General features: G+C 43.5%; 1 protein-coding gene across 1 annotated transcript in view; it reads right to left on the bottom strand.

Annotated features, from left to right (window-relative positions):
• Positions 1–22,818, bottom strand: part of CREB5 (cAMP responsive element binding protein 5) — a 403,489-nt gene that overhangs the window by 340,425 nt on the left and 40,246 nt on the right. The window lies entirely within an intron of this gene.

Below are 22,818 nucleotides of genomic sequence, written 5' to 3'. Positions count from 1 at the left end.
GCATTTAACAGGTGGAGGGCAAAGCTGCGAGATATTCTGCAACGTGCAGGGCAGACAGCACAATGCAGTACTCATGTCTCCCGACCCTACACCGACAGTGCAGCTTCTGAGACAGTAATAGCATGAGCACCACTGCCCCCTGGCCCATGGCACCCGGTTCACAGATAAAAAGCAGGTAAGAGGAAGAGAACAGTTAAGACGGATGATAAAAACAAAGCTAGCACACACCAGAGAAAATGAGCACAAGGGACTAAACGCATATCCACTTCTCTATACTTTCCAAAGAGCTCTAGAAAACTCGAACACAGTTATGCTTAGGATGAGGCTAAATTCACTGCCAACGAAAACGTTATGAATATTCAAAAAGTGTGTGAAATTCTCATTCCCTCTCTGAGTGAAGCAGGGGTGGGGACTGTTGCTGAAATTTTAAGGAAGCATAAGCATACCCTTTCAGGTTCAATCCACAGAGACAAATGAGTAAGCTAGTAGAAGCTATCTAGATTTTTTGTTTAAATAAATTACCTGGTTTGGCTCCCTACAGTCCCCACTCCCCAGCTAACGTACCACACCGTGTTAAGCAGTGTTGACTCAACAGAAGCAAAAGAAAGCCTTGGCCCACGGTGGAAATAGGGCTCTTGCTCAGATGCCTTTTCATTCCTGATAATTGCCTGTTGATTTTATATTATTGTTGAGGATAGTCCCATCAAAGAGAGCATGTTTTTCTTTTCTTTTCCGAATTTAAGTACAAAACACCATAAGCTTCTAAATTCTGTTTTCACGTTGCTGCTACCATCAGCATCAGCTAACAGCACACTTATGAGGGAACACTGGCCTCCTAACCAACTTCCCAATAAGAAAACGTATTAAAATAAGCCTACACACACACACACACACACACACACACACACACACAACTTTTTTTCTCTTGGCCTATTTTCTTACTGAGATGTTGGGGTGTGTGTGTTTATATGTATACATTCATACACACATTACAGAGATGATTTCATCCCCATAAACTAGCTCAACCCTCAAAACTGATGCCTAGTCCCTAATGTAATCCAGAGGCGAATACTGAGCTCGCAAGGGGGCAGAATAAGAAAATCCGGGTCCAGCTCTCAGCACAAGGCCACCACAGTTAAGGATCATTAAACTTGTATTTTAGAAGTACAGAAATAAGCTGTATTTTTGAGGATCACTAAATCGTTTCCATGGGCTAGAAAAGTCCTTAATGCCTTTCTCAACTTCCTATTAAACAAAAGAGTCACTCACTAAAGCCTACAAATCCACTAAAACTCCCTGGAAAAAGGACACGGAAAGAAAAGGCCTTTTCCTTGAACCACCACCCACGAGAGGTTAGCTGTACCAGACTCCCAATTCATCAAAAGGTCCAAGCCATTCACAAACAAACGCAGGGGCCAGCTCCTTCTATCCCCCAGGGCTCGGCCCCCAGACAACAGCACCATTTTTCAGTCAACACTACAAATCAGCACAGAAAGGGAAAGAGGATTTTTTTAAATGCCCCTGCTCTCCAAAACTGAGGACCCCTCCCTAAGTATGAATGAGGTCTCTTTGCTCAGGGGGTGTAGGTCGGGCCCTGGGAAATACCCTGAACCTGACTCTTCCAAGAGAAAAAGTTAAAGAGGGGAAGGGTGCAGGCAGGACCCAGAGGGGACTTGGGGGGAGACCTATCAGACGTTTGCACTGAAAGCCTGGGTAAAGGGGAAGGGAAGGGGCAAGTCACCAAATCCACGTGGGTAAGCTGCAGTGGCTCAGGAGGGAATTCAGGGATCTTCACAGAGCACTGTTCACAGGTTGCTTTAGGGAAAGAGGCCTGTGGACAGTAATGGATTACCTGTCACCGAGGACTTGTTCAGAAGTGATTCAACCTTGGCGCACTTTGGGGGTAGGATCAGAATCCGACAACACTGGTCTCATTCATTCATTCTTTGCTCACACAGCCACTGAGCACCTACCCTGCAATAAGCCCCAAGCTAGGAGCACCAGGACCCCACCAAAATACCATCTGCCCACTGAGCCCTGACCACCCAATAGGGAGGTGAGGACTGCACGGACGTCTACAGGGGAAGGTAGAATTAAAGGCCAGAAAGAAGTTTTAGCAAAGTTCTCTGAGAGTCCTGAGGCCATGAGAAAAAAAGACTATTTCATTAATTACATCAAACACCGTATCATCTCCTTTCACAGCTAAATATTTCTCATAGTAGAATGCCAATTAAAGGTGCATGTGCATTCACACACACACACACACATACACACATACACACACACACACCCCTTGGAGCAATCTCCTAACTGTATTAGAAATAAGGTTTTTGTTTGTTCTTTAAATTTAGGCTTTCTTTTGTTTTTAATCTTGATGAGTAAGGTTGTATTATTTGTGGTAAACCTAATAACATGGCCAGGGGACCAGATTTCACATTAGAAAGTTGATCATGAAATCTCAGTTCTGTTGCTCGTGAGCTGGGCGATCTTGAGCAACTTAGCATGATACAAGACCAGCGCTCTAACCCCCGAGCTACGGAGCCAACCAAGTTATTTAACATTATTCTGAATATCTGACTAATATCTGACCATTATTTTCTCCCTAGAAAAAGAGACTCAGACAACATCAGCATTACCTGCCTCACAGGGACATTGGGAGGATCCAATGGATGCTATTTGGGGAAGCGGTTCATAAACTGTAAAGTGCTATGCCACGGCGGTTACTGTTTTTATTATAAAGTCACTTTGTAGTAAGCACACAGAGCCGCTGAAGTACTGATCGGTGCAAAGTTACGTTGACACTTGACTGCATGTGTAAAGAGATTAAAGATTCTGAAGGGTGTTGAAAGTGATGATGTTTAAAGAGAGCCTGACCTTCTACAATTCTCTGATAATCTAGCAATTATCAAGCCAAACATTATCTACTAGCCTTTTACTTGAAGGCTCCCAGGCAGAATTATTTTCTTTGTCTTCTAACGGAGACATGATGCTGAGAAAAGCTTTGGAGTCTGGTCTGTGTTCAAACCCTAACTCTGTGACATACCAGCTGACCTATAAGCTTGGGCAATGGGTCACTTGACCCTGGGATAAATTTGGCTATTGCTGGCTGAGCAAACCATCGGACACCTTGCCCTGGGCTTGGAGAGCCAGAGCCAAACAGCATATGAATTCGTTTATCTTCCCAGAACATTGCTCCTGACTGCAGAAAGGCAGGTAAAGGCCTTTGCTGGGCAAGTGCACCCCTTCATCTGTGCCTGGCTATGCCATTCTTGCAGTCCAGATTCCACTCACACTGCAAGTAGGAGAGTAGAGTCTGGAAGGTGCCCAGGGCGAGCCAGGAAGCTCAGCACCTTCTTGTCAGTAGGTGTTTATAGGCTTACCCAGAGTCATTACAAATAAGACCAGGGGAGATTACGACATCATCCCCTCTCCACTTTGGCTATCAAAAGAGAAACTGAATCTTCCTTTTGTTATTAAATTTCCTTTAGCAAATTATATACTTTTTATCATCTTACGCTTATTCTTAGTCCCTCTTTTCCTTACTTTTTTTCTTTTCTCTCCTTTTCATTCCCAAAACACTCCATGTGGTATTTAATAGAAATACTTTGACTAGGGCATAAAGCTGTGCAAGTTAGCTGTGGGAAAAAGGGAAGTCAGAGCACAATCAAATATCTGCTCATTTCATCCGGTTGGAAACGTGGAGACCTGATATCTCCATAATCGCAACATTTCCTATAGGACACTGGGGAGTTCAATAGGAATAGCCTGAGACCTCTGTCCCTGAGAGCAGGTGGTCACCTCCCAATGTGGAAAGGTCTATATGTGTAGAAAACCTAACAAATTTTGCGTTGTTTAATGCTTGGGAATAGTCAAAATTTTATTGAATGAAAATCTCTCTTCTGTGTACCACTACAAACGATGGGTCAGGCATTTTTTAATCTCAAAAAAGCATTCTCCATCAAGGTTGAAAGAAAGCCTTGATTAGATACAGCTTTGATTTATCTTCTCCACTGAGTACCTCTGTAGGAAACACAGCCGGGTAAAGCAGCTCGAATATGAGTCAGGATGGCAAAATTCCCAGTTATTTCCCAAACCCTCAGTTTTCCCATCCACCTTTGTGATATCTACATCAAAGGACTTCTGGTTTTCTCGAAGTGAGGGCATTATTTAAATAGTGACATCAAGCTAATGTTTGTAAGATGTCTCAAAGACTGTGAACACAAGTTGAAAGTAATAGTATCATCATAATTTCTTTATCTGTCCTCTACTGTTTCCAAAGAAACAGAAACAGCCACTTACACAAACATATACACACACACACACACAATCCCCCGGACACCCAAGTTAACCAACGTCTCCCTCCTTCCCAAACCGCCAATCAGCCAGTCACCAGGCAAACAGCTCAAGCACCAAGCAAGGAAAACATGTTATTTTTCTGGGCAAGCCTTAACTTCACTGCCTACAAAACACAGCCCCACGGGGCACATCCCACACATGGTGAGATTAAGGCTCTCCTCTCTCATTGGAAACCAATAGTTACCCATCAACGCCCGCGGACACTGAGGTCAGGATTCGCCAGCATGCGCCCCCAATTCCAAGCTCATTGATTCTTGAGCTTTCCTACCCAAACCAGTACTCATAGCCAAGCTTTCCCTGCAATGCTTCTCCTTTTAATAATATACTCAAAGAAAGCTCAGAGAGGAGTAGCATAAGAGAGGAAGTTCTTCAGAGAGGCTCCAACCCCTAGCCACTGAAGAGCCAGTGCGGACTTTGCAGAACGAGAGAATTTGCTCAAAGTCAGCGCAAGGCAGTGAGTCAACCTGGATGTCTACGTGTCCCTGAAACAAGTGATTCAGTGAGCTAAGGCAGGAAAAGGAAAGCGAAAACAAACAGCAAAAGCAGGCTTCAGATAGCCCCTTAAAAATGAGGCTGTTGGGAGCCATATCCCACAGTACACACAAGCTACTTAAAAGCACTCCCCAAGGCACTCGTCAGAAATCTTCAAAGTGCAAGGGAGGCTCCCCTGCCACGGGCCAAGGTCATGGAACCTAGGGTGACAATGAGACACTCCCAAGAACATCTGGCCTAATAAACCAGCACTGGGCCCTTCCAGACAATGGACAGCAGCCTCTGTCTTCCCTCATCAGCTGGCCCCAGATTCCTGTCCCGGGTCTGGCTGTTTCACGCAGACTGTGGAGCACAAACCTTGTTCTCCCAAGCCCAGGGCAGGCGTAGGGTTCTAAGGCAGCTGGAAGAGCTACCCTCTTTCCTTATTTCCCCTGTCTTCCTCCAGGAGACTTGTCAGTCTTCCAGCAAATGCCTCTGGAGGACCTCGTTAGGTGCGTGGGTGGGGGAGGAGTGGGAATGGAGCCAGATGAGGTCCCTCTGCTCACGGAGCAAAAGTAAGCAAAAACCACAAGCACACAAATCAAGTAAGTGAACAAGAAAAACAGCTGCACATTTTGGGAAGTCCACTGAAAGAGACAGAGTGATCTGGTAGAGAAATGTGGGCAAAGGAAGCTTTCTGGGGGGAGAATCAGGTCCATCTCTCAGAGCAGGCCACCTGAGGCCTCAAGAATGTCACAGAACAGCCTGAAGAGAGAAGCAGAGGGGAGATGCAGGTAGAGGCGACTGCAAAAGCAAAGAACTTGGTGAGTCTGAGGGACTGGAAGAAGGCCCGTGATGCTGCAGGGTGGCGGGTGAGGGACAGAGGGGCCCAGAGTCACTGACAAGCAGACAGGCCTCAAATCATCCAAGAGTAGGATTTATAGGATTTATTCTAAGAGTTAAAGAAAACCACTGAAGAATTCCAGGCTGTAGAGAGAAGGCCTCTAAACAGTTAACTTTTCTGCTCCTCAATCCTCGCATGAAACACGAGGATCCTAACAACTTACTTTGGGGCTGTCTAGGGAGTTAAAGGCATCCCAGGACAAGACACAGGCTGAAACAGTGTAGACACTCAGCTTCTCACAGCCTAGCTCGTGCATAAGGATGTAGCCTCCCCTCCCCCCAGATAAGAATGTTGTCCTAGCAATGAGAGGTAGAGAGAGCACAAGAAAAATAAAGAGCCCCAACTTGGGATTAATTCTTTCAGTCACCACTTTAGTTGCAGTCTGAGGTCACTCTGCCTCGTTTCAAACCACGGCTCTGTGACCTTAGGGAAGTAACTTAACTTCTCCGTTAATCACATTTCCCCACCTATAAATGGAGATATTACCTACTTCATAGGCTTGTTTTAAAGATATAGATATAACATAAATATATAATAGTTTATTATCCTATATGGAATAAAGAACACAGAATAATTTCTGTTATGTAGTGAATATACATTATTAGCTCTAATTATTATTATAATATTTTTATCAGAAAATACTTTTTTTTCTATCAGAAGGGACTCTGATTTGTCTTTTTTTTATTTTTTTAACTTTTATTTATTATGATTTGTCTTTCAAACAAGACATTGAGTCCTTTTCAATCCCATGCAGCCAAATTAAGGATAATCTCAACTAGTTTATTTTTTTGCTTTGACTACTAAATACCATACTTCATATGTATTGGTTTTACATTTAGTAAAATGGATTTAGTGGTTAAAAGAACATTTTCATTGGGGTGGAGAAAGTGCATCAAATGTAATTTTTATCTCTCAGTAGGTTAGATTTGTTTTGGTTGGGTTTGGTTTTTACAGAACTCAGTAATTATCTTAAATGTAAAGACTCGGCTTATCCATTGAAAGTTGGTCAAGAAAACTGTGGCAATTGACAAATCATGTTTTATCTCAAGCTTTTATACATAAAATACAAACACATATATCTTGAAGGATATATGCTAAAACATTAATAGATTAACAGGGGTTGCAGTTGGCAATTAGGTTATGAATTTTTTGTATTTTTTTAAAAGATTTATTTATTTATTTTAGAGAGAGAGTGAGTGCAAGTGGGGGGGGGATAGAGAGGGAGAGAGAGAATCCCATGGAAAACTCTGTGCTGAGCACAGAGCCCAACATGGGGCTCCATCTCACCAACCTGAGACCATGACCTGAACAGAAATCCAGAGTTGGCCACTTAACCAACTGAGCCACCCAGGTGCCCCCATGTTTTGTATTTCTATATATATTTTCTATCATGAACATTGGCTGTGTACAAAATAAATCAAAAACTCAATGTAAGGGGCACGTGGGTGGCTCAGTTGGTTAAGCGTCTGCTTTCGGCTTAGTTTCTGGGATCGAGCCTCACATTGGTCTCCCTGCTCAGCAGGGACTATGCTTCTCCCTCTGCTTCTCCCCCTGCTCATGCTCCCTCTCCCTCTCTCTCAAATAAATAAATAATATCCTTAAAAACAAAAACTCACTGTAAGGCAATATATCCGGAAGCCTGTGACGATGGCAAAGATACCGTAAGAGTCCACGAGCCTGCCTTGCCCTTTGCAGCTACCTGTTCCATCGAGGGCAAATTTCTAAGCCTCTCTGGATTTTAGTTTCCTCATTTGTGAAATGGACAACACTTTTTACTCAGGGTTGTGGTAAAGATTGAATGAGGCATATAGTGAAGATTCAGTAAATCACAACTCATAGCACGATGTAGTCTTTAAGAGTATCTGGGTTCAGATCTTGGTTCTTTCATTAATTAGCTGTGTGGCCTTGGGTAAGTCACGTAACCTCTCTGTGCCTCAGTTTCTTCATATCATACAATAATGGCACTTATCTCATAAGAGTGTAAGAATCTATGAGGATTAAAGGAGTTAACATATGTAAACAATTCAGAACAGTGCCTGGCACATGGTAAGTGCTATGTAACTGCCAGTTCTTATTACTATTATGAAATCTGAATTTAAAACTTCTGAAAAGTATATGGTTACACAATCATGTAAATATGGTTTACTTTATGGTGATAAAAATAACAAGCAAGAAGAGCATGGCATTTTAGTATCATTCATTGGCAGACACACTAATTTTTATTCATGTATAAACTTGTTACATTTATGTGTCAAAAAAATCAAGGTCCTAATTTTTTATTTGTTTCCATATATTTATATACAAGCTATCATTTCAGGACTACTCAGCACACTCTTAATTGCCTGAGCTAATTTCTCCAATGAGCATTTTCTTTGCCATCATTCTGTCTTGATATCACTCCTCCAGGGTAGAACAGGACTCAGTAAGTCTGCATGCATACTTGTTAGAGGGCGTAATCACACAGTGTGGCAAGCATACAAGGGGGGCTCAGGTCATCCTCTTATTTATCAAACACAATTTTTTTGGAAACCTATCTTGTCTGGAACCATGCTAAGTACTGGAGAGAACTGGATGAAAAAAACGCAGTCCCCAAGCATTAACATAGTGGTCAAAGTTCAGAGTAACACAGTGGAGAGTTCGATCCTCCCCCTGTCTTTCTACTCTTTACCACTAATAGCTCAATGTCCTTGGACACATTGGTAATTTCTCTGAACTTCAGTTGCTTCATTTGGAAAATAAGGAATAAGTAATAATAACTACCTTATATGTTTGTTGTGAAGATTAAATGAGAAGCTGTCTGTAAATCATTAAGCGCATGGTAAGTTCTCAACAAAGTTAACTATTGCCGTATGGTCTCAAAAGAGACAGACACAGGCTGATAACTACATGTCTATATAAAAGTGAGATCAAGTTTCAAGAATGACTCTGAGAGCACAGAACAGGCAGCGATTCAATTTACCTGTAGGAGTCAGAGCTTAGGAAAATGGAATTAAGCTCGTATTCTTAGCACCTTCTGTTCCCCACTCTGGTGGCTGTCCAACTCACTGCCCGTGATCCTTGGTTGAGTGGATGTGCTCCTGTCTCAGGCTCCTGACTCCATGTCTCCAGACCCAAAGCCAATCACAGCTTACTTGAATCTTCATTGAATGAGATAGTCATGGTTATCTTGTCTGACCATACATCTGATGTTTGAGTCTATTCAACAACACCCCAAAGATCTCATCATCCAGATGCGGCTGGAGGACCTGCAGTAATGGTGAACTTGCCCTCTGAGGGACTGGACACCATCTTTAAGATGCCTGGCAGCATTAGCAGACAGGCGCTGGCCCAGGGCTCTGGAGCAGAAATGAGCCCAGAAATGGGCTTCCAATCCCAGAAATGAGCCCAGCACCTCAAGCCGATCTTCTGCCTGCCATAGCAATTCAGGGGCCTCATTCTATCTGATCAGCAATGCATGATTTCTGTTCAGGACACCAGGCGCTGCCTCCCACTCTGTTCCCAGGCTCTGAATCTGGATCTACTCTCTGCCACAGCTTCTTGAATTCTAACGCTTGAATTAAACTGTCCCTCGCACAAGCACCCAATGACCTTCTAAGGCCACTTGTCCATCTTCATTTGCGTTCATTGCTTAAAAACTTCCTCTTTACACGGAACAAAACCCATCTCCCTGTAACTTGCAACCGATGGGTTCATTCCCATCCTAGGGGCCATGTGGACAAAGTGTAATCTTTAACGTGGTGGTCTCACATATCTGCAGGCAACACAAAGCTGCTCACCACTGCCCCCTCTTCTTGAACAGACCAAACATCTCCATCATTTCTGCTGCTTCTCTTGGGACGCTGTCTTTCCTAGGATGCCAACTTGATATGGGCATCAGGTTGATGATGGCTTTTCCCTGTCACTCATCCTAGGGGACATTCGCATTTGCACAACAGCTGCAAGAGAGTAGCCCCAAGGAGAAAGCCATGTGGGAAACTCTGACAGATGGGCAGGCTGATGTGAGCTGCCGTGACTTCTGCACACCTCGTATCATCCCCACAAGAGCAGCTCGTTGTCTGTCTACAGAAGCAAAATAAAGAATTGCAAGCATCACCAGGAGCAGTAACTCCTCCATTTTCATAAATCCTCAGTGGGATCTTGTGAACAGGGGCTGTCTCCTGACATATGTCCTGCCAGAGTTATGCCCAAGAATGCACAGCAAACAGTAAATACAACTTCTTGGAACCAAATCTGGGACATGTTATATCTTTTTCCTTTCTAGATGTGCAAAAGGACAGGGGGAGAAAAGAGCAGAATTAAAAGCTGTGTTTATGTGTAGTGCCCTTGTCCTGTGGTTCTAAAGACTGGAGTTAGTCTGTATAATGCCACGGCCTGTCCTAATGACCCTCCCTCACTGAGAGGCCAGTTCCGCTGGATGATCTTCCTCTGGCCCTCCAGATCTATTCTCTGCTCCCCTGTATGTCCTAGGAGGCTGCCTCCACATTCCCTTGGCTGGAGGGTGGAAGAGGGGAGAAGTCAGGTGTCCACTGCCTGTACGGTCTCTCTGTTGGGGTTTGAGTGGCAGTGGCTACGTATCTCCATATAGGGTGGGCCACCCCCCTCCCATATTAAGTCCTCTCCAGTGGGTTCTTCCCCTTGGCCCCCTGGGAATGGCTCCCTGCTATGGCTAGACCCTAGCTGGCCTGCCCACAGCTCTGAAGTAACTCCTTTGTTACATTTTCTTTCCTTATCCCTTGGAGGGTGTCATCTGCAGGGACCCGGATTGATACAGTGGTCTCAATTTGAGAAAACCTTTCATCATGCTCATATGCCTAGAATTTCAAGGCTTTGACCTAGGGCCTCAGAATCCTCGAGGGGAGTCAATAGGCCAGAGATGTCATTCAGAATCTGAATGTTCCTGGACAAAGAAAAGTCAGACTGTTCAGGACATATTTGGAATGAGGTGGAAGAACTTGTTTGCAAATGTTTCCTAATTAAGAGAGGTCGGCCTTACGATATGGGAACGCTAAACCCAGAAGAAGCCAGGGAAAGCAACAAAGATTTACTGCTGTTTATTTAGTCCTCATCACAACCCTATCAAAAAGGTATTTTATGACCCCTAGTTTACAGATGAGAAAATCTGAGGCAAACAACTTTCCCAAGGACCCAGCTAGAAAAAGGGGAGCCGGGAACCAAACACACATCTGCCAACCCCAATGCCTGCAGTCTTCCACACCCTGACAGCTTTTTTCTTTCTGACTGAAAGGTTCCCAAAATAATCAGTGAAAATTCCCTAACAGTCCACGACAGATCTGAGTTCATCTTGAGAAGCGTGATCGTTCTCGATTTTCACGAGGTACCAAGCTAAAACCTTCATGTGTTTTTTTTTTTTCTCCTTCAGTCATCTATTTAAGATAAAACTGATCAGGGAATCACTAGATGGAATTTATTAGGAAGACCACAAAAGAAACATAAGAACCTATTGATTTTACTAACACTTGTTATAAATGAAGGTGCTATTATGCCCTTCAGGTCTGTTTTTATTTCATTTCTTCAACTTGCCCGAGTCTGGTTTCTCAGTTGTCCTTATTTTGACTGCTTCTGCCCCAGCGAGGTGCTGCGGGTTCTGTGAAATCATTGCCTTTACAGCTGCGCTTGCTCCATTGCGGGGGGAAGAGAAATACAGTCTCTCTACTTCCTTTTTAAAAACTGACAGTCACACTTTCTCCACTTCAAAGCCACACCATATGACCTCAGCAGGCTGACATAAATGGACACTCATGCAGGAGATTATTCATTCAGTGGCTTTTTCCAAATGAGGAAAAAAAGAGCTGTTTGTTAACCTTTGTAGAATTTAACAGTTTACAAAGCCATTTTCCATACATTAATTTAATTTGGTTCTTAGAATGATTTATGAGATGGATGTATTTTTTTTTCTCATTTCTGCAGATGACGAATCTGAGATTTAGAGAGGGAAAGTAATATGCCCGAGGTCACACCACTTGTGAAAAGCAGAGCTAGGACTTGAATTCGGGGCCCCTACTCCTAAACACTAGGATATTCTTAGAACAGAGTGGAGCGACCAATTTGCCAGTGCTTTGGGATGTTTCTACACCTGGGGGAATTAATCTAAGTGCCAGTGAGTCCTAAAAATACACTGGTGACACAACACGCAAGTATTGCTCTAGAAGGCCCTAGGCCCTGGGTGTTTCCAAAGATGGGAAGTAAGTTGTCTTCTCACTGTGGAGCCTGAAGAAACTGCCTCAAGTACCTTTCCAGAACCTTCTGCCCTGGACCAGGCTGCAAAACCCTTGGTGCAATATCCCCAGTCCAATGAAAGAATTAAAGAATACCTAAATATATGGAAAGACATTCCAAGTTCATGAATTGCAAGGGTTAATGTTATTAAAAGACTACACTACCCGAGTTGATCTTTAGATTCAATACAATCCCAACCATAATCCCAGATGCCTTTTTTGCAGAAACTGAGAAGCTGATCCTAAAATTCATATGGAAATGTAAGGCGCCCAGAATAGCCAAAACAATCTTTTAGAAAAAGAACAGAATTGGAAGAATCATATGTCCTGCTTTCAAAACTTACCACAAAGCAGTAGTAATTAAAACACACAGATCAATGTAATAGAGTTAAAAGTCAGAAATGAACCCTTACATCTATGTTCCACTGATTTTCAAGAAAAATTCCAGAACCTTCCAATGGACAAAAAAAATAGTCTTTTCAACAAATACTACTGGGACAACTGGACATCCACATGCAAAAGAATGAAGCTGAACCTCTACCTCACACCATATAAAACAATTAACTCCAAATGGCTCAAAGAACTAAATGTAAGAGTTAAAACTAAAAAAAAAGTTAAGATTATAAAACTCTTGGAAGAAAACATAGGTATAAATCTTTGTGACCTTGGATTTGGCAATAGATTTTTAATATGAAACCACAGTAGAGCAACAAAAAAGAAATAAATTGGACTCATCAAAATTTAAAACTTTTGTCCTTCTAGGGACACCATCAAGAAAGTGAAAAGATGACAACACAATGGGAGAAAACATTTGCAAATCATATCTTCAACAAAAACCTAGCATCCAGAATAAAGAACTCTTTCAACTCAACAATGAAAATTAAAAAAAAAAATTACCTGATCAGAAAGATGATAAATAATCTGAATACACATTTCTCTAAAGAAGATATCCAGATGGCCAAAAAACACATGAAAAGATGTTCAATATTATTTGTTACTAGGGATATCTGAATCAAAAGCACAGTGGGATATCACATCACATCTACTAGAGTGGATAAAATCAAAAAGACACACAAGTGTTGGTAAGGGAGAAATTACAACCTCTCACACATTGCTGGTGGAAATGTAAAATGAAGCGGCCACTCTGAATAACAGTTTGGCAGTTCCTCAAAATGTTAAACATGGAGTTACCAAATGATCCAGCAATTCCATTCCTAGGTCTACACCCAAGAGAAATGAAAACATGCGTCCACACAAAAACTCGTACACCCATACATGAATGTTCATAGCAGCCTTATTCATAGTGGCCAAAAAGTGGAAACAATCCAAATGTCTATCAACCGACGAGTAGATAAGCCACATGTGGTATAACCTCACGTTGAAATATTATCTGGCCATGAAAAAGAATGAAATACTGATACATGCTATAGTGTGGTTCAACCTTAAAAACATTATACTAAGTTAAAGAACCCAGATCCAAAGGCCATGTATCATATGATTCCATCTACATGAAATATCCAGAATAGGCAAATCCATGGAGACAGAAAGTAGAGTCATGGTGGCCAGGGGCTGGGGCAAAGGAAGAATGTAGTGACTGCTAATGGATACAGGGTCTCTTCTGGAGGTGATGACAATGTTCTAAAATTAGATAGTGGTAATGGTTATGCAATTCTGCAAATATACTAAAAAAGTTCTGATCTGTACACTTTAAAAGTTGTACACTGAATGTATGTGAATTATATCACCATAAAGCTTATTATATATTTTTAAAGTCTACAAGTGGGTTCACTACATTTTACCCCAGTTTTTCACCTCGAAAAATGGCAATGGGTTTACTAGTTAAGCTTTCTAAGGCCCGTGCCTTCTGAAACAAAATCAGGACACATTCTAAGACGAGAGGTGTCTGCTTTCATATTTATTTACCTGAAAAGGTCTACCTATTTAAGGACAGCGAGCCGTTTTACAAATCTGTGGGGAATATGTTACAACGACACAAAATTGGAGCTGTCACAGAAAATCCTAGAGGTAAGGGCTCATATAGGTCAACCATCAGTCCACATGAAATATACTTATTTCACTACTCAAAAGACACACTAATTTCTAGACTGTGGCCATGATGAGTTAAGGGAAAACTGTGACTATCAAAAGGTGCTCATGAAGGAAAATAAATATCACTATTTTCTACACTAAACTCAGGGCATGAACATTTAACAAGCACCAAGTCTAGAGTAAACACCCACCCAAAACACACAGTAACCAGAACATCTTGTTTTGTTGACCAGTGTCTAATATAATAGGTGCTTGATAAGCAATGGTTGAATGAATACATGACTGTTTCCCCCATCAAACGCTAAGTCTTCCTTCTTGTTTTTGTCTTTCCTTTGTAATCTTCTCCTGTGATTACACCTCAGCTAACACTAAGTACTTTTATAGGAACTGCATCTCCCTGATACCCCTCCCTCCACTCCTTTTAGGCCTTCTTCTCCTTTCTCTGACACTCTCCTCCCTCTCCACCTCTCTCTTTCTCTCCTCTCCCCAACCCCATCTGATTCATGGTCAAATCCTCTCAATTCCACTTCTTTTAAGTCTATCTACTTTTCTCCACTCCCATTGCCACCATCTCAGACAAAACCATCATCTGTTTAACGGTTTTTTTGGAACAGCTCACAGTATGAATAGCTGAGCTTTATGCGGCACCTACTGTGCCAAAAGGCTCTCATTTCATCCTCAGGGTAACTCTACTGCGTAAGGGTTATCATAGTCTCCATTTTAAAATCAAGACTCACACAGTCTAAGTTACTTACCCGCCCCCCCCCCAAGCTGACAGCTGAGTCTCTCGACTCCATGGCCTTCAGCACCGCCCATCTCACCATCCTGTCTCAGCCCTGCCACATGGCCAACATGGATGCCAGAGTGACGCTTCTAATACTCAAAGCTGAAAGTGGCACTCCCCTGCATACAATCTTTCATTGCGCTCTAGGGTAAAGTATTAGCCCTTTAATAAGGTTCTATCTGATGATGTTCTTCCTTAACCCTCCCATCTTATTTATTACCAATTCCTATGAGTCCTTTGGAAATCACCATAGCTGTCACCACCTCCATGATAGACACTCCACCTGAAAGAATGAGGTAAGAAATCTTCCCATGGGTTCCCTAGACCCTTACCCCTGTGAAAACCCTTAGAAGGCAGAACATCGAATCATCAGAGTTAAAACTGCAGGCTCTGACTGCTGGTCTTTAATTCCAGTTCTGCCACTTACCAGCAAAGTGACCTTGTGCAATATTCTTACCTCTTTGTGCCTCAGTTTCCTCATCTGTAAATTAGGGGTAAAAAAGCACAAGCATGTACCTTACTGAGTTGCTGTAAAGTTTACATGTGAAGCAATTAGACACGGTAACCACACATGTTAATAAGTAAAACTTTTCCTAATTACCCTCTCTAACCCTTTTTTTTGTTTCTGTCTCTACTACTCCTGCAAACTTTCATTTTCTATGTATAAATTTCATGATATTAGTGTGATTTCCTTGCATTTGTAAAATGCTTAATCCTTCTCAAAATTCTTCGTCCTCAAAGCAATTCCATGAAATAGGCAGAACAGATTATTTTACAGAGAGGTCAAATGTCTTTATAGGTCACATGAATGTAGTGGGACCATTGTAATTAGCAGGTAGTGAGGTTTCGTAAGCGCAACAGCAGTAGAAGACGGTATCAGCGACAGAGACGACAACTATAGAAAAATCATTATCTTCAAAGTCCTACTGGAGCCACTTGATTTTTTTCTCTGAGCCTCATTATCCTTACCTATGAAATGGGGATAATGACACATACTTTATACGGCTGCAATGAAGTTTAAACAAAATCACATATATAAAGTATCTGTTCAGTGCCAGGAACATACTGAACACCCAGTAAATATTAGTTAATGACAACAGGACCCCAAAAGGACAAGGTCACTGAGCTTGGTCACAGGGAGGCCAAACACAAACCCAAGTTGGACTATACGCTTCCCACCATGACAGCCCACCCTCCCACCTGAACATAGCCCAGCCCCATTTTCAGTAGAACATATCAGTCAGCTCATCCATAAATGTGTACCCTGCCCGCCCTCTGCTTTTCCTGGAAAGAGAAGAGGGGGATGGAGGGATAGGAGCACAGAAGAGGGGATTTAATGCAACCCCTGATGATAAGATTTTAGGACTTAAAATTGCCCACGGGCCTTGCCTTTATGGGCAACTTAATGAGAAACACCAGTGCTATGACTCTGATCCATCAACGAATCTCACTTCTTTGAGGGCCCTGGCAAGAGGAAAACAAAAGACCCTTTCCTTCATTCTTATTTTCAGTGCTTTCTCCCTCTTCTGAACAGACAAAAGTATCATCAAGATGCAAGCTCAAATTCTGACCTATGAAACAGGAAAACTGGAAGCCTGGACGAGGGATGAGAGGGGTGGGGTTTGCAGAGGCGGCTGAATGCCAGCTCCAAAGAGGGACTCCCTCTCTAGAAACGTGACCATGGCAAGACACCCATGCTCATTTTTCTAGGACGCCAATAAAGCCCAATTCCACTGGGGTGTTCACGCGGAGCAGTCAGCAAGGGAGTGGAGGCTGGAATGAGTACAGCCGGTCTTGGCAGGGAGGGTGACAGGGTGTGGGTGTCCTGTCATCAGATCTGCATGACATCGACCCAGCCCATTACCTCAGCAAGAATCGCATCACTCAGGGAGCATAAGGACCAGGCCCACCAGGGTCATCAAATCCCACAGCAAAGCATTAAAAGGCTCTTGCCTCTCTCCTTCACGGTTCCTATAGGCCTTCTATGGGAATTGCTATTCCCACGACCACTAGGTCTCAGGCACCACCTAAGTATTTAACGTAAGTTAACTCACTGAATTCCCACAACATCCTTTCCAGGAATTCAATAGCATCCATATTTTACTGGTGACTGAGTTGAGCTCAGAGAGGTGAAGTCATTGTCCGTGATCACACAGTTAGTCCTAGCAAAGTTGAGATTCAAACCCAGGTCACTCTGAGACCACAGCCCATGTGTTTTTTTCCACCAGGCTACCCAACCTCCAAAATAAATTCAGGACTCCTCTGTTGATACTACCCTTTCCCATCTGCCTAGGTTCAGGATTATACAATCTCAATAGGAGTGAAAGGCTTTTTTTAATAATGTTCCTGTAAATCCAAATCCAGATTTACATAACTTTTCATTGCTTTTCTTTTTTTAATTTTCAAAACATCACCCATGCCACCTGCATTGTAATATTCACTTAATGAATACTACACAGCCAGGCATCTTGCTAGATGCTAGAGGATACAAAATAAGTAAGACATGGTCTCAGGCCTTCCCCCTACCACCCAAGACCCAAAGCTAAGTCTGACCTGATGCAAGGGTTCTTTAAGGAGCTATCCCCTGAACTAAGCATGACTCATTAGTCTCACTGCTAATGTATCCTATCTTCCATCCCAGTTTATATACCTGGGGATCTACATGCCTAGAAAGCAAGACTTCCAACTCTAGATTTCTCTAGGTCTTGTCTCCTTGTTCTGGTGGCCCTATTAGTAACACCGCTTCCTCTTAAGGCCAGGGGACTTTGTGCTCTTCCACGCCCCCTTTCCAGGCCTGGAGTCCTGTCCAATGGCATAAAACCTGATGCAACAGCCACCATCCACTCCGCAGTCTTAGTCTGCCTGTTTGTTGGGAAACCCTGCCCCCACAGGTTGGGTCCCCATTGCAAATCTCTCATGAAAATGGTGATCAGTTACTGCCACGGGAGCCAGGCTTCCCATTAACTCAATGGGCTGGTCAGAGATTCTGTTAGGAGGCAGGGGGCAGCCCCTGTTCTAAGCCCACTTGTCACCAATCCCACCTTTGCAGGTGATTAGGGTGCACACAGCAGAGTCCCGGGGCAAGAAGAAATGGTCCCTTTGTTTCTCTTTCTGAAAGCCAGTCTTCTGCAAACAAGCATTTCTGCATGCATCTAACAGACGAAGGCATATTCACATAAAACCCAGTCCCTAGCATGATCCATTACAGGTATTTTTTTCATTCATTGTGTTTACTTTTTGTGTAGCACCTTATTGAATTTAAAAACAAATTTTGGGGGCACGAGACAGATAAAAACTACTTTCAGGTCAACCACTCCCCAATTCCACAAAGGTGTATGAATGGCCTGCCATATGTAGAACACAGAGGAGGACCTTCTTGTCCCTTGGACACTGAGCAATCTGCTAGTCGGCAGATATAGATTTACGTTCCTGGGATTAGTAGAGCGGTCCAAAATCTAGTGATCGTAAAATCTAGAAAGATTTTACTCAGCAGCAATTATTCTGACTGTAGCCAAACAAGAAGAGAGTATGTTCCAGGCACAGTTCTGTACAGAGAGGCTGAGAATAAAAGAGGTGAGTTTTGACCATGTGGACGAGAGCAGATGCAACATCCATATTTTAAAAAGACCTGCTAACCTGCTTCTCTACTAAAGGGACATGATCTTTAGAGTTTCTTCCCTTTCCCTAAGAACCCCACAAAGACTTTGAAACTCTACCATCATCCAGGGCTCTCTGCTGGGGAGAATGATTGTGTTACCAAAAGGGTTTTTAAAAGCAGCCTCTTAGCTCAGGGAGTAGTGCCCCCATTAGCAGGCAGTCCATCACGGTGAGGCTCCCTCAGCCAAGGACCGTGGTCACATGGCTGTCAGTGGCCAATCCATAACCATACATGAGAGCATTAAAACAGCACAGGAGAGATTTGTTTTCTGAGAGCGAAGGAAACAAACTAGGAGACAATTCTCCAAAGACTGAACATTCACAACCAGCAAATGCCTGCTGGAAATTTATATGCTGTGGGTGTAAAAGCAGTGAAATTCAATAATCTCAAAGCCACAGATTTGTAACTTGCACTTATGTAAATATTTATGGATTCTTTGGAAAAAAATCAATCCTCTCAGCCTTTCTCTTTAGTACATGCTTCAGAGGGAACTTTTTTTTCCCCTCAAGATGAGGATGTAAACTCTAGCTATTGCTGAAGAACATTAAGTCAGCAGACTGCCTGAGAACAACTTGAATTCCACTTATGATTTTCCTCTACACACTATCCCATTCTCCTCCCCAACACCAGTGAGAGTGTAGAGGAAATCAGGTCTCCTCTGTGGCCTGGCCTCGCTGAGGCTGGGGAGGTTTAAAGTTGACCAAATCAGTAACACTCCTTACATGGGTATCGGCCATCCCTCCACTGTTACTGAGAAATAAAAGGCACACCGATCCCCAGTGTTGTCTGACACAACCCAGTAGCCTCTTGGCCAGAGCTATTACAACAGCCTTTTAACCATCTCCTTCCTGGCTGCTGACCTCCTGAATCCCTCCTTCACACTGCCCCAGGACGATCATCCTAGAACCCTGGCTTTACTGTGTTTTGTTCCCTCCTCAATGCCCACCTGCAGCATCAAAGCCCCAAAGCTAGTCTGAGCTCTTTAGCAGGACAGTCAAGGCACTCTGCTGTCCAGCCCCGACCTTTAGCCCTGAAGGCTCATAGCTGCATAAATCCTACATCTCTGTAATCCTGAATCTCTTGCCACGCACTTTTAGCAATTAATTTACAAACAGCATTTTTCTCATGCTTGTAAGCTGCACACTTTCTCACTTCAGTGCTGATTACGATCCTGTTCTACCTTCAAGGCTTGGTTCAAAGGTCACCATAAGAAAACCTCTACTTTGCGTGCCCCACCTTGTCCACTCCCAAATCATAATGAAATGCTCCATCTACCCACCTGATTCCCCCACCAGATAGGAAGCACTTTCATCCTTGTTTGTCTCTGTGGCTCCATGGAGTTAGTCCACATAATAGGCACTTCCAAATACGCCTGAGGATTGACATATGCTTACTAGTAAGTGAACAATTTCAACACCTCAACACACATAAATGATGACTTGAGGCAGGTTTACCTCCCATGTGCTTCCTCTATCAAATGCTATGCTTAAAGCTGCTGTTCATTATCTGATTTAAATAACTAAAGTAGGGGACGCCCGGGTAGCTTAATCGGTTGGGCGTCTGGCTCTTGGTTTTGTCTCAGATCATGATCTTGGGGTCCTGGGATCAAGCCCCAATTCAGACTCCACACTCAGCAAGGAGCCTGTTTGAGGATTCTTTCCCTCTCCATCTGCCCCTCCCCCTGCTCATGCACACACTCTCTCTCTCTCTCACTCTCTCCAAAATAAATAATCTTTTAAAAAATTTTAAAAATAGAAGAACTGAAGGTGGTACAAGTACTGTCTAAATGCATGTTAGTGGGGTGGTCAGGTGCCACTGCACAACTACAGGGGAACCCCATCTGAGGACCGGTGAGGTGGGGTGCTGAAGCCACTATAAGGGCATCTCTCCAGCACCCATGAAGAAAGGGGTGTGGAAGTGGGGACCAGTATGGTCGGTCCTCCATGGCCGACCCACCCTATGTCCAAACACATTTCACCATAATGGGCCAGATCCTCCAAGTAATGAAGATACCATTGAGGTGGCATTCCAGCTCTTTCAAACTATAGCAGTATTGGCACATTGGCATCTCAGTCCTCTAGAAGGGAACTGTATGTGCCTTACAGCATACCTCAGGAATAATATTCACTCCAGTGGGACTGGGGGCCCAGACACACGAACACTGACAAGTGAGCGTCATAGTAATAAGGGAAGGGTGGAGCCCCAGGTAGACTGGTCATGGCACACGTGCAATCATGACATACACTGGCCCATCTGATTAGGCTCAGGCACAGATGTGATCGCCACAGATGTTATGAGGTGGCAGCAGGGCAACAAGGCCAACACAGATGAGAAGGGAAAATGGCAGAAAGCAGTTGTGGGAGAAGCCAGGGAGATGCTCATAATGACAGAGTGGAAGGGACTCCAGCACTGGTGCCTGTCATCACCAGTGCCAGGAGTCTACCTTCGGGCTGATCTAATGCCCCAGAAGCAGTGGTGGGGCCACTTTAGCTATAACCACAGGGGGACAGCACGTGGGACGGGAACACATTAGGAGAGAGGTGATCAGGAAGCTTCTGCAGGAACAGGAACTGGAGGAGAGTCTCTCAGCCACGAGCCTGGCCCATATCCTCTCCCAGTAAGGTTTACAAAACCCCACTCACCCAGCAAATCTCATTTACAGAGATTTGTTTGTTTGTTTACTCCAATTGCACTGGAGGAAACCTGCACCTCTAGCGGTTTCCTGGGTGATGACATAGTAAATGGCAGCAGACATAGCTAGAGCAATGGCTCATAGCAGGATAGGCCCTACTCCAAGAGCGTTTTGAAAATTGCTGGGTGCTTCAATTTTGTTTTTTACCATGACTGGAGGAAAACTGAGGGCATTTACTGGGTAAATGGGGGTCAGGGATGCCAACTGTCCTGTAATAGACAAGACACTCCTTGCCCTGCACCCCGACGCCCAACTCTCAAACGCCATTCATGTAGGAAAAAAGACACTTAAAATTATGTCAGAATCTGACTCAATTTTATATGTATAAACTAGATGTAATTTTGCATGATTTTATTTTTAAAATTTTTTTAAAGGTTTTATTTATTTGTGGGAGAGAGAGAGAAATAGAGAGCAAGAACAAGCAGGGGGAGCGGCAGGCAGAGAGAGAAGCACGCTCCCCATTGAGCAGGGAGCTTGATGCACAACTCCATCCCAGGACCCTGGGATCATGACCTGAGCCGAAGGCAGACGCTTAACCGACTGAGCCACCCAGGTGTCCCTTGCATGATTTTAATATATCCTGAAATTTTTAGAAATGCAACCTGGAAAGAAAAGACTGTATTTGTTTTCATTTGGAATTTTACCGTAAGCTGATCACCACCTGAGAACATCAGAGTTACCAACCCAAGGCAATACCTTTGTCACGTTCCCCTATTCACAGGGAAATCTTACACGAAGATGCAAGGACTTGACCCTTCATTAACTAAGTCTTCCAGAGTAGTAGCACCTACCATATGCATACCAAAATGCTGTGCTGCTTTCTCCATTTGCCCCAGACCTCCATGATACATTGTCCACCTTTCTCTGCTCTGTTTTCCACATCAGGAGGATGAACTCTATGGACTGCATCCCCCAGAATCCCTTGCCTCAATGAGAGGCAGTGGCAAGAGATCAGAGGGTGAGAGGAGAAAGTACACATTCCCCACTCCCTCCCTCCTAACCCTAAGGTCCAGATGCTGTTTCCTCCCATCTTCCAGCTCCAACTCACAGGATTTCTGCAGGCTTAGGGGTGACAGCGTCTAGCTGTCCCTAGTCTCTGGTCCCTCACTCTCTTTGGCTGGTTCCCATAACCCTGCCCTCACTTTCATTCAAGTCTTTTCAGTTTAACTCTTTACTGTGGCATCTCCTTCCTGTTAGGATCCTGAATGCTATAAATACATATTATTTTATTAAAATTACATTTATTCATGTCTTTATTATATTTAGGGCATTTTTTTAATCATGTGTCTAGGGTACAGTTTTTTCATTTTTTAATTTTTAATTTTTTTCCTAGAGAGAGAACACGGATGGGGGGTAGAAAGGGGCAGAGGGAGAGAGGGAATCTTAAGCAGGCTCCACACCCAGCATGGAGCCCGACATGGGGCTGGATCTCATGACCCTGCGGTCATGACCTGAGCCAAAAACAAGAGTTAGATGCTTAACCAACCGAGCCACCCAGGCCCCCCCAAGGTAGGTTTTTTATTTGTAAGATTCATTCCAAGATTGTAACAGTTCATTATAAAATACTTTTCTAAAGAGGGATCATTTGGATCTGATGGAACTAGAGATAAAGAAGACACGGAATGAGGAAACATGACTGAGCAAAGCAGGCAAAGAGCTGGGACTATG

This window comes from Ailuropoda melanoleuca, chromosome 1 (genome assembly GCF_002007445.2).
Source record: "Ailuropoda melanoleuca isolate Jingjing chromosome 1, ASM200744v2, whole genome shotgun sequence".
NCBI classification, from domain to species: domain Eukaryota; kingdom Metazoa; phylum Chordata; class Mammalia; order Carnivora; family Ursidae; genus Ailuropoda; species Ailuropoda melanoleuca.
The sequence above is the reverse complement of the archived record's forward strand: the minus strand, read 5'-3'. Positions and strand labels throughout refer to the sequence as shown.